Source organism: Lissotriton helveticus, chromosome 8 (genome assembly GCF_964261635.1).
Source record: "Lissotriton helveticus chromosome 8, aLisHel1.1, whole genome shotgun sequence".
Taxonomy (NCBI): Eukaryota; Metazoa; Chordata; class Amphibia; order Caudata; family Salamandridae; genus Lissotriton; species Lissotriton helveticus.
Window position 1 is genome coordinate 466,035,946 of NC_136069.1, and position 15,411 is coordinate 466,051,356.

General features: G+C 44.5%; 1 protein-coding gene across 3 annotated transcripts in view; it reads right to left on the minus strand.

Annotated features, from left to right (window-relative positions):
• CAB39L (calcium binding protein 39 like) overlaps window positions 1-15,411 on the minus strand; it is a 698,257-nt gene that overhangs the window by 618,633 nt on the left and 64,213 nt on the right. For all 3 annotated transcript variants that reach the window (XM_078657345.1, XM_078657346.1, XM_078657347.1), the window contains exon 2: window positions 8,325-8,356. The gene's annotated coding sequence lies outside the window, so the exon portion shown is untranslated. The remainder of the gene's footprint in view (window positions 1-8,324; window positions 8,357-15,411) is intronic.

Here is a 15,411-nt window from a genome sequence, read left to right on the forward strand (position 1 = left end):
GAGGGGCACCAAAAGGCTAAACCAGCCCCGTAGCTCCTCGGGAGCCACCCACAGGCTCCCGGTGCGGGCCACGAACATTACCGGGGATCTCACCAAAGGGGAGCTGGGCATCACGAATTTCTCTCCGGCCCAGCTATATCACACCTTCCGCCGGGCAACCCACTACGAGGAGTGGGTGGATCTCATCTCTTTCGGCTCGCGGATCTCAGGATCTCTCCGACTGGCGTCCCAACGTAACCAGAGGCCGTGGGCAATTCACTTCCGGCCAGACGCTCTCCTCACTCGAGATCCCGGTTCCAACACCTCGAGGGCCGCCAAACGATCTGGGACATTTCTTCGGGTCTACTGCACGAAGGGGCCGCAGAAGCAGACGGTAAGTGAATGCTTCCCTTCACCTACTCAAATTTGCAGACGCGGCTCAGGATAAGCAACAGGATATATGTGCAGGGTGGGAGGGTGAACGGAGCCTAGCGTTTATGCAACCATCCCGATCGCCATCTTGGCTCCTCCCTTATTTGATTTTTTTTGTCACATGCCCCCCTTACACCACCCTGGAAACATCTGCTGTGGTCTCGCTGGTCTTCTGTCTACAATCAGGAAACAAATAAGACAGCCTGCCTTGTTCTGCATTTTGCATTTGCGCTTGGCAGTGCCATTCCAGCACTTCTACTGGTCTCACTATCAGTTATTTAGCCTCCATTGGACAATTGGCCCATGTTTACTAATACTTAAAAAAAAAAAACGAAGCAATAATAATTGCAAATAATTGCCTTTTACTGCACCAGTGCCCATTGCAACACTCACTTTCGAGCTTTCCCTAGGCGCCCTGGGGAAAAGAAAAGTTGAAGTGAGGGAGTCGACTCTACAATTTGCACTGAGGTCCAGGTTGGTCATTAAATTAGAAACACACTCAAAGTGTGCTTTTTGTGGTTTGGAGTAAATCCGATTTTTGGATTTTGAGCTATTTGTATTTGAGTTAAAAAGGTGTCAGTGGGATTGGAAGCATGGTTGTCAAGTATCACGCATGGGGGGTGACACTAACCCATTTCAGTGTGCTGATCCGCATCACCGCACTGAAATGCATTGTCACGCATTTTTAATCATGCCAGTCTGAAACTGGCTACACAGCGGCAGTGTCAGCGCGCGCCGCCGGCGCTTGTAGCATATTCTGTGCCCCAGCTCTGCTGCTTCCCAGAGACCTGCGTTGCCAGCAGTGCACTGGTGCAGTAAGTAACTGCTCAGCTCTGGAGTCAGAGTGCTACAATGTTACAATCTGCCTGCCCTGCTGCCTGGCTCCATTTAATTTACTGCCGTGACGCGGCTTTCAGACGCCACTGATTCACACTCTCATCAGACCCAGCAGTACAGTACTCGAAACCACGTGGCACATTTCATACAATGACTGACGTCAGGAGTCAGTGGAGACAGTGCCCGGCTGCCCAATGGCTACTTCCGTTTCCAGCCGCCCACCTTGTTCATGAGAACAAACTGCCTGCGGCACGAACAGGTGACATGTTTGGAGTTTGCACTAGCGGGCAAACATGGCACTGCCGCGGTTATGATCCCGGGAGCGGACCCTATCTCATTATTACGGGCAGTCTGGTGAAAGTGCCTTCTTCTGGCGAAATGGAAGAGGCCCTCACATTAATTAAATCAATCCAGGCACCACGACCGGATAAACCTGACTCTACACCTGCGGCCAGAACCACGAAACGCGGCGGCTGCAGGAGTGGTTGTCCTTAGCCCACCACTGTCACCAGTCCACTACAGTGTACAGTACCGCCAGAATCATGCGGCCTGTCGTTGATTGCCGCAGGAGTAAGCATGACTGATGGCGAAGCATCGGCTCGTCTTGCAAACAAGTAAGGTACTGTGACTTTTTCTTCTTGTACTTAACTTTATGCCTTTAACAATGCGCAGCGGTCATCCGGATCTGCCCGCAGCCGGGTAACCGAGAACTGTGTAGGTTTTTGCGACAGCGTGCAAACTTGTTTTGGGCCGGGGCGACTTAGCTCCACTGATTGTGGTGTCACTGAACTTGCAAGTAGCGGGCAGCGTGGCCGACCTATTTGATGCTGGCGGCCGGTCACCAGGCACAGAGAGAGGAGAGCCAGGCCACGTCCATGTATGGCCGCCGGCTGTATCGCTGCAAAAAAGTGTGCCTAGCCCTACATTAAGAACATCAAATCATTTAGCTGCCGGCGGGGTAATGCAAGTAAAGTTCAAAATGTGCTTGCTTTTTTCAAACACGCTGACACACCTGCCATTCGCAGCCACAAACTTGCACTTAGCCAGTGACACAAGAAAGGCACGCAGACACCTATCTCAGGCTGTTAGAATGATCACGTCACATTTCTGTGCCGGCCTAAAAACGCACACTGACACTTCTACCAATGCCACCACACTGATGAACTTTACATTTAAAATGCCCACGTCATGGACATAATTGTGCACTCAATTCAAGGACAGCCGCGTGCACTGGCCATGTACAGCCATTCAATACCTTTCGGCTGAGCTGGCGCTACATAAAACTGCAAAAAGGAAAACAATTAATTTGGAGAAGCCAGGGTCTTGAACAGGCCAGTGACATTTTTGGGCCTGTTAAATCTTTTGTGCAGACTTTTACTGTTGATATCCTGAGTTTGTAAAACAAAAACTGGCTTGCAGCAAGCTTAAATACACGCACTCTCTCATCCATACCTTGCAGAGACATTTAGGCGGTAGCTTTCTTTTTATGCCCGCCTCTAATGCAACCCCTGAAGTGACAGTTTTGGGCTGATTGTTCTGGGTTGTTTGTGGGTGCGTTGGGTTTGCTGCTCTGGGTTTTATTCTTGATTTTTCTGATATTATTACCACAAACCTATCCTGCAGTGAAGTCCCATATGCTCGCTGTCTCCCAGTACAGACCCTGAAGTGTAGGTGTGACAGGTTTACTGTATGGGCTGAATTTTAGGGCAGAAAATTCTGGTGCTGTGCAACAGTTTTAAGATCTCAGAGTTCCTAGTTGCTCAAATGGGTGTAATATCTGATATGTATATGTTTCTCTCGTCTTTATTGCTTGATTTTTGGCTCACGAGAAAGTGTCACTCATTAGTCATTGAATGTCACTCATAATTACACTGAAATTATTAGCATGTCACACATAAGCAATCTGAAACCTTGGCAGCTATGTGGAAGGGTTAATTCTTTTAAGTAACTTGCGGGTTGACTTAACAAGCATGAAACATATTCTGTCAATCATATTTGATTTTTCTTGAGATTTGATTGGCTGATGAAGAGCCCTCATTTTTCCCCCACTATCTTGAAATTAGTGAATTTAACCAAACTAAAGAGTTCCTTGCAATGGAAATAAATACCGAGAAGTGATGGCCAGTTATATGCAGCAAATAGGGTGATTATGAACATAAGAGGTATATAGAATTTAACAAAAAATAGCAAATATGTATTTAGCCCATGGTACACTTACAAATTAAAAAAAATGGGGGCAGGAAGATGCCATTTTGTATTTGGAAAACTAGTGTACTTTTGCTGAGCTTACAAGTTTTAGAACAATTGCGAATTTCACGAGAATGAACGAAAATGTGAATACACACGGTACCAATGAAAGCCAGTTTAAAAGATGGATTGAGTGTGCATGAAGAAAGGCATGGAACACAATTTGTTTACATACAAAAACCGGTTATGGAGATAGCGAGCTCACCAATGATAGAAATTACTAAAGCTTAAAATCAAGCGCTTGAGGGAATACATAATTTGTTTTTAAAATTAATAAACATGGGTGTGATCGGGTTTAAGGCAGGATAGGATGCAAGGGCATGTGGCTGTAGGACCTCCACACAGGCCAGCCCTGGGACCAAGTCTTCCTGCATAAGGCAGCATGGATGCATAGCAAAGAAAGTCATTACTTTGAAGAAAATAAAAACCCTAAAACTCATTTGATAGGATTGCTTATAAAATTCATAACTTGTGGCAAAACCATGAAAAACAAAACTCACTCCCAAAATAGATTACTGATGACCTCACAATATTTATACCACTAAATACAGGTCTTACCAACCACACAGCCAAAGAGATGATACAGTATCTACTATGATGTCATCAATATTATCAACTGTAAAGTTATACATCATACCAGGCAGTGTTGTCATCGATGTCATTTGTGAAGGTATCGGTCATATAGTTTAAACTATAACAATTATCAGGATGAAACAGGTGACAAATAGATCATATGTGGCGACATTTATGCAAAAGAGGAGCAATGAGAGACTAAGAGAAATGTCAATTTGTATTGAAAAAGTAACATATATAGGGGAGTTAGTTACATTTTTTAAGATTTATGTAATCAAGGTCATCTGCCTCCTCCTCCTCCTGCAGATCAGGTAGATGTTCATATACCTCCTGACCTTCTTAGCCAAGACAACGCAGAAATAGAGAGGTATCTCTTTCCGCACTTAATGAGATTCCACAAACCCTTGCAGTGTGAAAAAACCTTCTTCCACTTTGACCATGTTAAAACTGGTCCCCCTGGTAACATTTTAAAAAATGGCGGAGGAGATATGTTCTGCATTGCACTCTACTACTATCACCCCACCCGCTTGGAATAAAGGTAGAAAACACTCCACAGTACCTGGAACCTCTACAAAATGCGTGTCACCTGATGACAAGCTAGTCGGCCAGAACGTTCTAGACCAGGTGCGTGTCTCACCGCAGCCACTCCTAAACTCAAAAACAACAAATGATGGACAGAATCCAGAATAATGTCATACATTCACCCCAATACAGAGATCTGGGCGTAAATCCATTGTTTTTTGCTCACCATGCCATTCCAGTTTGGACCCAGCCATATGCAAATCAGTCTTGACCCTGCGCCCAATGGGAACAGTCCAGCCCAAACTGCCACGCCAGGTCCTCCCTGGACTGGAAACAAGAAACCTAGGACCAGTTTCGGGCTTTCAGCCCTCATCAGCCCGGATAGCTTGACTCCAGTGGCATGGAGAGCACTAAACAGGCGAATGATTTGATTACACACCTGTACAATTAACTATCCTCCGACATCAAGCTTAAACTTTCCAGGTGTTTGTATCACCGCTGGTACGCTAGATCTACTCCAGCTTGATCACGCTCCAAAATGAAAACCCATTAATTTACATATTCTAGTGAAGTAGAAGAGCAACACAGCTGTGACTGACCATGATTTGCCAGAAAACACAGGAGGAGAGTGGTAAAACAGACAAAAGAATTACAGAAGACACTGTAACCTGGGGACTTGCACCAGAAATTAAGCTCTTCATAGATCGGGTAACATCTACCACTGCGAACAGCCTAATAATGGAAGAGTACTAGAAATACTACAAGCTCTGGGACCAGAGGTCATGTAGTATCGAGCTCCATCTTTTGACGTTTCCTCAGGTAACAAATAATTCTTTAACCACTTGTGCCTTATCCCGAACCATGTATGCAATGCAGTTCCTAACATGCTGGTCAAACCCTGTCCATCCCAAGTCACTATTTACCACATTGCAATAATTAGCAATTACTCCCAGTTATGTTCTTGCCTTCTAAGGAATTTGGCGCCATATGTAGAAAAGCATTTTTGCGGTTGGTAACTGCCCAATTTGCAGAATCGGGCCGTTTCCAACCGCAAAAATGCTTGTTACGTGTTACAAAATCACAATTTGTGATTAGCAATTTGGTATTTTCAAAGGGGCGTTTATAGGGTATTCCCATGACAAGTAGGGATACAGCGCAGACCCATCCGGGGAACATGCGATAATTACCTTGAACTTGAATCAGCTTAATGATAAGATCAAGCAGGGAGCGGTCTTGACATATGCCAAGAGGCATCGCCTGGCGGCACTCCTGCTCCAGCAGTCTCATCTACTGGGCAACAATTGTTCCCTTCTGGAGGGACATATCTATGCTAGAGTTTATCATGCACGTTACACAAGAGGCTCTAGGGGGGTAGAGATCCTGCTAAAGAAGACGAATCCCCTGGTTGTACATGAGGTTCAGACAAACCCCCGTGGGAGATTTATGATAATCAGTGGGACACTTGAGGGACAGTCCTGGATGCTAGGAAGTATTTATTTACCCCCCTAAACTACTGGGCGAGATGCTGGAGGTGGTCGTGCCTCAATTAACAGGGGCTGTGCCCGGTTTCATGCTGCTCTGCAGCAACTTTAATATTGTGATGGACCCGGGTGGGATACAACGTACGGCCTGGGGGTGGTTTACAGCATGTGCTGGCAGCACTGAATGACTCTATACAGTCTACTCATCCCCGCACAACACCTCCTCAGCCTGAGACATTTCCTGCTCCCCTCCTTAGAGGTGAGCTGGGTCACATGGACTCACGTGCTTCCCATGGATCTTTCAGACCATTCCCTGGTACTTTTGATGGTCGGGGGAGGGGGAATGAAGGGGCAAGCAAGGGATGGGGAAAGTGAATGTCTTGTGGTTCTTGGATGGTGACTTCACGGAACACATTCGGGAAACGATTAAGGAATACTTTGAGGTCAACAAGGGCACCAACTCCTCTCCTACTACACTCTTGAAGGCCTTTAAAACAGTTTTAGAAGGCACTGACTTTGCACACATCAGCAGTAGTAACAGACGTACGGAGGAGGAGGTGTTAGGGCTTGAGGGCGATATCGCTGGAGTTGAGCAAGTGGCTACAGCAGCCCCCTCTTCCGCAGTGCAGCAATATCTAGCACAGGCCCACATGACCCAGAGGAAAAAGCTTTTAGACTCAGCCAAACTGTGCTGGCACCACTCACAGGGGCGGGTGTACGAAATGGGAGACAAAGCGGGCAAATTGCTGTAATGTCAGACAGCAGCCTCGCAACTATATCTTTTAGTGACGGAGTTACAGTCCACAGAGGGCGACAAACTGAAAGAGGTGGATCTCCTAGTGATAGAATTTGAGTTTATTTTCGCACCCTCAATTCCAGTTGGGTGCTTCGTGGCCTGGAGTGGGAAGTCCCATTATACATGACCTGCTTATCCGTAGACTTAGCGCAGAGGATAGTGCCAACCTGGATCAGCCACTAGAACTGCACAAACGATACACCTCCTTGTTGATCCCTCCTCTGGATGATGAGTGGAAGGGGTCAAAGATGGCAGCCCATGAACTATCTATCTCCATCTGTTTGTGCTTGATTCAATTCATTTTTATAGGATCTACTTCCCCCCGGAGAGACTCTGGCGCATGGGTCGTGCTCCGGGACTAGAGTGCATCCGCTGACATTGCTCCCCAAACTCTCTCTACCATATCATATGGGAATGTCCAGTGTTGCAAGACTACGGGCGAGAAGGCAACAGCAGGATTGGGCGGGCGGTCTGCCGTAGTCTAGCGCTAGACGCCAAAATCATGTTGCTGGGGATTATAGATACGCTTGGGGAGACTTGCGATCCGTCATTGCCACAGCCTATTTGGTAGCCAAGAGAGACCTGGGTAAGCACGGGAGGGATTAACAGGATACCCCCCACATGAATGGATGAGGGGTATGGACTATTATGCTGCAATAGAAAAACTGGCATACGAGGCCAGGGGGGGTCCCTCAAAAATACAAACACGTATGGACTTACTGGAAACACAGAGCTGGGCTCCCATGTGGAACTTTATTGCAGAGAGGTGGAACGTTTTCCCTTGGGCGTCTCTGCCAGTGAAAATCACTCTTTGCTTTGCTTTGTTTGTGTTTTTGCTGCTTGCGATTGCAGTGTGCACTGCTACATTACCAACCACTTTGAGAATAAACCCTGTGTGCTGGTAGAGGGCTCTTGGGGCAGCACACATGTATGCGTAGCTGTCTAAATCATCATGTTGTGTGTCTTTTCTTAGGTATAAAACAATAAAACGTGTAATTACAAAAAATCAACAACAACAAAAATCACTGAATTCAGTTTTACCAGCACAGATAACACAGTGCCAAACCTATTCTCAGGTAATTAAATGCCCACGTGTCATTTAAAGCTATCACTTTATATACTACATACTTCTACATATTACATATTTCATACTTTGGAGGTTTCCTTCTTGAATTTACACAATTCATCTACTGTGATTAATTTGTTTGAACAAACTCATCAAATCGATTATTGGAATCATGTCCTTACTTTCAAAACAGAAGCTATAGCAAGCATTTCCACAGTTGCCTTTTGCACTACAAAACAGAAATTTAGTGGAAGTTGTTAGGACGTGCCTAAATAGGGTTGCTATAGGTAGCAGTAAATGCTGGAATTTCCCTTATCCATTTCTCCATACAAATATTGATTACAACTTCTTAATCAAACCCAACAGGTATCTATTTATAGGAAGCCAATACCTTTGTCAGTGGGATTTCTTCTTCTGTTTTTTCTGTGCCCCAAAAAGACAAAAAAGAGACAGTAAGTTGTTGTTGCTACAGCTAACAGCCATATACATTTTGCAAACATCACGTTTCAACTTTCATTGAAAAGAAGACGCAATATCCTACATTGTTCTACTGCCACCAGCCAATTCTAATGCTCTGTCTAGTCGGTAAGGCTACTTACCTTAGTGGCCCCGATTATTTGGTGGAGAAGTTCCAAAAATATATTCTGGCTCGCAATTGACGATAATTTGCTAGTGGATCCTCACTGCAAACGTATTTGCGTAGGTGGCAAATCCTTGGCACTGACTGCACTGAAGCTTTGGATAAAGCTTTCAGTGGCTTTACCACTCGCACACAGCCTCCTTCTATTAAAAAAGGCATTAAAAACCCGGATTTTCAAAAATGAATTGGTTGTATAATATGGTTTAGTACTCCTCAATATTATCCCACGTAGTCTAGATCTACCAGTTTCCTCCCTCTCAGGTACTCTATCTGCTAGCTTCTCAGCGCCAGGATACCCTATAAGGTAGCAGTTGCACTTTATAAAATTGTTAACATACATAACAGGAAGAGTGTGCTTGGCAATAATGATACCATCTGCTCGCCCCTTGGTACATACAGGTGTCAGCTTTTTCGATATAATAATTTGACAAAACAAATGAATTAATTTAATGTGCCTCTGCATTAAACCCTAGAATAATCAGGCTTCCTAGTACACAGAGATCAAGCTACCCTGGTTGAAAATCCAGTTGACCAACTGCAAATGCATTCAACTTGATCCAGGTTTGGTGTATCATGTTTTTTCAAAAGTTGGACTGCATGTGTGCAGAGAAAAAAAAGAAAATCTAACAGTTAAGTAAAAATATCAATTTACACCACTAATCCCTAGTAGCCAGTTCTAAGATGAAACTGGCATAAAATAGAGATTGTGTCCATAGTAAATGAGTAAACCTCCCAATAAGCATATGCCAGCAAGTGGATCTGGCAGGAATCATTTCTGACCAGTCAACTAGAATTTCCTCTAGGACACAAAGATGATCAACCAACAAACCAGTGCAGTCTCTAAAAAAAGTAAAATGTTCAAACAAACAGATACCTCTTTTGCAAGGATGTGGCAGAGACCAAGAAATAGCCTGCTGCATAGCGTGTTTTGAAAACAGATTAGAACAAGATTTTGGGCCACATCTATGGTCAAAAGCACACAAAAATTGTTTTTCCTAAAGTGCCAATATTTATAAGTATTTTGTTTATTCATTTCCAAGACAATGCCTCATAGAAATACACATACATAATGTACCAATCCCATTTTAGAATTTGATACCTTTTTACAGACTCCTAGATGGGGTTGGGACCCCATACTGGTTCGTTATTTGGAAAGATTGTGTGTGGGTGTCCCTTCTAAATATGATATATCAATATTTTGCAAATGTAATCTGGTAGCAAAACATTAAAAAGGGACCACTGCCTATTCTCAAACAAAAGTTTTTTTTTTAAAGTACATATATCTTTTTTAAAATGCTGCACCATTTTGTTTAAGACAAATGGACTTCATTTAATATAAGTATACCTATTTTTTTAAAGAGGATCACAGACATGGTGGTCTGCTGTACATAGTACGCCACTATCTCTGTGATTGCCACCAATCAAAGTTGCAACCTACCTCATTAATATTTCATGAGCTAGGTCAGATTAGTACCCACTCTGAAGCGGAATTTTACACGCCTTCCTATTAGTATGTAGACTGGTTCGTAAAATTCTATATTGGTCACATAAATAGTGGCTGCAAACTAAGACCAGTTTTTTGCAACCACTATTTAGTACATTTAGCCTGTAGCACCTAAAAATGTGTTGCTTCCATATAGTGGGTTGAGGCAAATTGCATCCTCTACTACAACAAAATAGTCTAACTGTTGTTTAAAGGTTTCTAATGGTTTACTTTAATTTTCTGACTTTTTTCTGCATCGAAGACATTTTATGCAGTAGTACTGAGCTTTCCACCAATACAAACATAGGGGAATTAGTCAGGAGATGCAACATGGTATATAGAGAGATGCTGTAAGATATACCTTAAAATCGCCAGGGATGCAAAACTACAGAAACACCCCATGGGAAAAGATCTCAGAGCTTGCCCTATAACTCTATATGTGCACTACAGAGAGGGAATGCCAAACGACTCCACACAGAAGGTGGCCAGGAAAAATAACCAGAGACTCAGGGAGAAGAGAACCTGCCACCCTGTGCACATATGCAGATGGGCAAGGTACATTGTGCCCCCATTTAGCTAGGGATACTCCTGAAAGAATTACTTAACTATAAGAGGGATATGAATGACTTCTGCTGGTTCCCATGATCCATCACAAGGATGATAACCCTTCCAATCAAGAAGAAACTGCTGTTTTCCTCTAAAATAACGCGAATCTCAAATTTCATGGTTCTCACATAAGACTAACTAGTGATTAGAAGGCCTTGCCAAGGAACATAAGGTTCGAGATGAGACCCATGAAAAGAAAAATGAATTAAGACAGAAGTTTGAGTATAACAGTGATGGTGAATAAACTTAGAATTTAATTAAAAGGACCTTACAATGTGTATATAACCTTAGATTTGTAAAATGAATGAGGAAGATTAGAAGTAGATAACCAAACTTTATCTCCTGTCCTACAGAATGAAGATGATCTTCTGCGTCAATTGGCCTTTTAACTCTATCTTATGTTTGATGATTTTTAATTGTTTAAATAAAGTATACTTAGCTTGATTGATTCTCTTTAGTGTCTCTTTAATGGAACTTGGAATCATCTACTCAAGAACAGCCTTTACTTTCCAAGAATGCTTGACAATTACTTTAGCAGAAACATAATAGCCCAGGTAATTTACAAATTTGCTTTCAAATAGACATTTATCATGTTACGCTAATAGTTTATGTTGCCTAGAATGAAACAATACGTAATTTACATGATCTACATGGTCTTTAAAATATATTATGAGAACACTAGAAAATCATTTAGGTAAATTATCATCATGTGAAGAAGATTGTCAGTGAATATGACATTCATGAACATTTGAAAAACCGCCGGGATATAACATAGTCCAAAAGGCATTAGTCTATATTTGTAATGCCCAAAACAACTTCTAAATGTATTCAATTTAAGCAAAGGTTTTCAAACTGTGGTGTCCGTACCCCTGGGTGTATTGCCAGGGGCACAAATGCCTCTTCAAGTACTGAATGAAGATGGCCTAGAAGCACAAGCGTGTTTATTTGACATATTTCCAGGCTGTCTTCTTTTACAGCAGTTAGGGTACGTAAACAAGCATGGAAACTGTGATCCTGGTTGATGTGGTGGCTGGGTCAATGAGTGTAGTGGCAGGGTCAAAGACAGAACTTTAAGTACAAAAAAAAGTTATGTAACTATTTGTTGTTCTTTCACTTACAAGTAACTTCTTATAAAATAAAGCACATACCGTGAATGAAAAATAAATAAAGTTAAACTAATTGGTGGGAAATCCACTTTTTACATAATGAAACCTTAATTGGGTAATGCATCACTGCAGATGCCTGTGTGTGACCAGAGAGTGACAGATTGAAACCTGGTTGGGGCAATGAGCAATGAAAGCCAGAAAGCACTGTAAATAAGTAACTCATTATTTTGAAATTATTTTATACACAATATAAGACAGGTTGTTGCAAAATTATTTAAATCCCATTTAAATGTTGGCAGTTAGGGACCTCCATGACAATTGCAATAGAGTTCCCTCCTCGCCAAGGTTATGGTCGGTCGCCTGCCCGATTTAGATTCGAGCAGTCCATAAGTTTGACAATGGCAGAGATTACTTCGTCTCCCCCATAATCAAAAACCTTCAATGGGCCAACGGAGTAAGGGCCTTCAGAGGTCTGGATTTATGTCTGCCCAACTAATTTAGATGGGCGGGCACAGCCGATTTCCCGGGAAAAAGAGGTAGTATGTGACATTGAAAAGGGCTCAATGACCCTTCTCCATGGGAGCAAACCTGGAGACAGGGGCATTGTTTTTATATTTTAGGAAAGGAAATCCCACTTTTGGTTTTTCTTTTTGGAAATAAAAAAAACTGTACATTGCCGTACGGCTCCGTCATGTTGTCAGAGCAGTTCATCAAACTTACAATGCATTGGCAGAAACTGTCATGACTGTGGTTCCGGTCAATACTAGAAATGTCCACCTGGCTAGCGGATATTTTTTAATTTTGCGGTGGCCAGCAGATATTTTTTAATTTTGTGGGTGGCACCTCCGTCAGGGCGACGGAGTAATTTACTCCATCGCTGTGGCAAAGAAACAGGCTGCCTGCCAATATATAAACTGGGCCCTTTGTTTTTAAGATAAAAAAATCCTTTCAAAGTATATATTTTAGCAGTAAGGAATCACACTGTAAATAGTGCAAATAAGTGTATAATAATTTAAACGATGCATTGAATTAGCTCAGTTGATAGGCCCATTACATGACCTCCAAAAAGAATATATATTTGTCACTATGAAGCTTCAACTGACTCCATCAATTAAGTGCATACAGGCTCCCAACCAGCCTTTGTATTTGGTGATTAACAAATTGCACACATATACATGTCTTTCAGGTCTTGGGAGGAGATTACAATTGTGTACTAGACCTACACCTAGTCAGATCACACCCTCCCCCGCCACACTCCCCGGCACACACCCTCCCCCACCACACTCCCCGGCACACAAACAAACAGAACATTTCCGCAAATGGGTGGACCACTGGGCGCTAGCGGATGCTTGGAGAGCACAGAACCCAACGGCCAGGTTATATTCCTTTCATTCCATCCCACACGACCTTAGGGTGCGACTCAACAGATTTCTGAGTTCCGCAGCCGTCCTACCTAAAATACAACACACTGACTACCTGCGACGCATAGTATCGGATCATGATGCACACACAGTGACCCTTCGTTGGAGACCAGCCCACCCCCCGATCCTGACATGGAAGCTCCCTCAGGAATGCCTCACTGATCAGGCCTTTCGCCAAACGCACGGGTACTTCATTCAGGAACACTTTCAGCGTAATGCGGGCTCTGCCTCCTCCAGGGCTATAGAATGGGATGCATACAAGGTTACCGCACGGGGACATTGTATTCAGCAGGCGGTGGGGATGCGGCGAACACTAGAACAAGCATTACATGCGTCGGAGATAGCGCTGGCAGGACTGTCCTGAGATTCGGACTAGGGAAGGGCCACCTTAGAACAGATTGGGGCCGCAAAGCTCACACACGCGGAAACACTACGAGATCTGCGGAAATATAACTTCTGCATGTATGCCACACGGGCACACAAGGAGGGCAACAGAGCAGGAGCACTCCTAGAATGGATGGCCAAACAGGACACAACCTCACAGCCCATCACAGAACTGGTGGACGAAACTGGACGACTCCACACTTCACAATCCGACATCCTGAACATATTTCGCACCCATTACACGAACGTGTACCGTAACCCAGCGCCGGTGCCACCATGCACACTGCAACACTTCATGGGTATACACAGGCTGCCCACCATATCCGCAGAGGAGAAGAAAGATTTAGATAGCAAAATTATATCCTCGGATATTAAACGAGCTATCGGGTCCCTTGCACGGAAAAAAACACCGGGGATGGATGGGCTCCCATTGTAATACTATAGCACATTCGCAGCCCAGATAGTGCCCCATCTAACGATCACATACGAAGAGGCCCTGTCCAAGGGGATTCTACCCGCATCATGACCTTCCTAAAGCCCCACAGAGACCCCAACACCCGTCCTCATATAGACCCATCACACTCCTAAACACGGATTGTAAAATCCTAGGGAAAATACTAGCCGACCGTTATAGTCAAACTTTACCAGCCCTAATTCATCCTGATCAATGCGCATTTGTGCCCGGGCGTAACACGTCACATAACTTAAGACGACTTTTCCATGTCCAGGACAGTGTGCAGGACAGATTCCCTCACACGGCGTGCCTGATCTTCGACCTAGAGAAGGCGTTTGACACATTGCTATGGCCACACCTATTCGCGGTCCTTCGGACGCTGAACTTCGGCCGGGTTTTGTTGGCGTACATGCGACCCTTATATAAGGGACTCACTTCTAGAGTAAGAATGGGCAAGCTTATCTCTACTCCCTTCCCGATTGAGAGGGGTACCAGGCAGGGGTGCCCTCTCTCCCCCCTCCTATTCGCACTAGCCATCGAACCTTTGGCTGCGCGGCTGAGACGGGAGGGAGAGTCCTGGGGGATTCCGATCGCGGGGACAACACAGTGCGTATCATTATACGCAGACGATCTGATGATATACGTCCGCAACGTGACGAGAGATCTTACCTCAATATGGGATACCCTATAGACCTTCGGAGCCATTTCAGGTCTCAAGGTCAATTGGGAGAAATCGACCATCTACCCCCTCGGCCCCCACCTGGCGCCGCACGATGTGACACTAGGCATTCAGACCTTGCACTGGAATGGGTCTGCCCCTAGATACTTAGGAGTCCGACTTTACCAATCCCCGACTGACTTACACGAGGGCAATCATCGCAAGGTGCTGGTGGGCCTGCGATCGGCGGTGAGCTTCTGGAAGCCTCTGCCCCTGGCACCCATTGGCCGGGTGGCCATAGCGAAAATGATAATGGTATCCAGGCTACTCTATCACTTTGTCAATCTCCCGGTAATCCCGCCCCGGTCATTCTTCCGGGAACTAGATACCCTGCTCACAACGCTAATTTGGGGTGCTGGCCGACATAGGGTGGCACTCCGTACGCTGTATTTGCCCACCACAGAGGGAGGCCTAGGAGCCCAATCCTTTGAATCATATTTCCTGGCTGCCCAACTCCAGTGGCTATCCTACTGGACAGCGGAAAGGTATGTCAGGGAAACGACAACAGAGACCGGCAGGATACCTCTGCCGGTCATCAGGAGGATGCTCCTACCCGGAACCAAACCGTCTCGCACCCACCGATTCAAGTTTCCATCGCGCGCAGATGTATGATGCGTATTCATCGAATCTCCAAAGACCGGCCACTCTATTCCCCACTGTTACCCT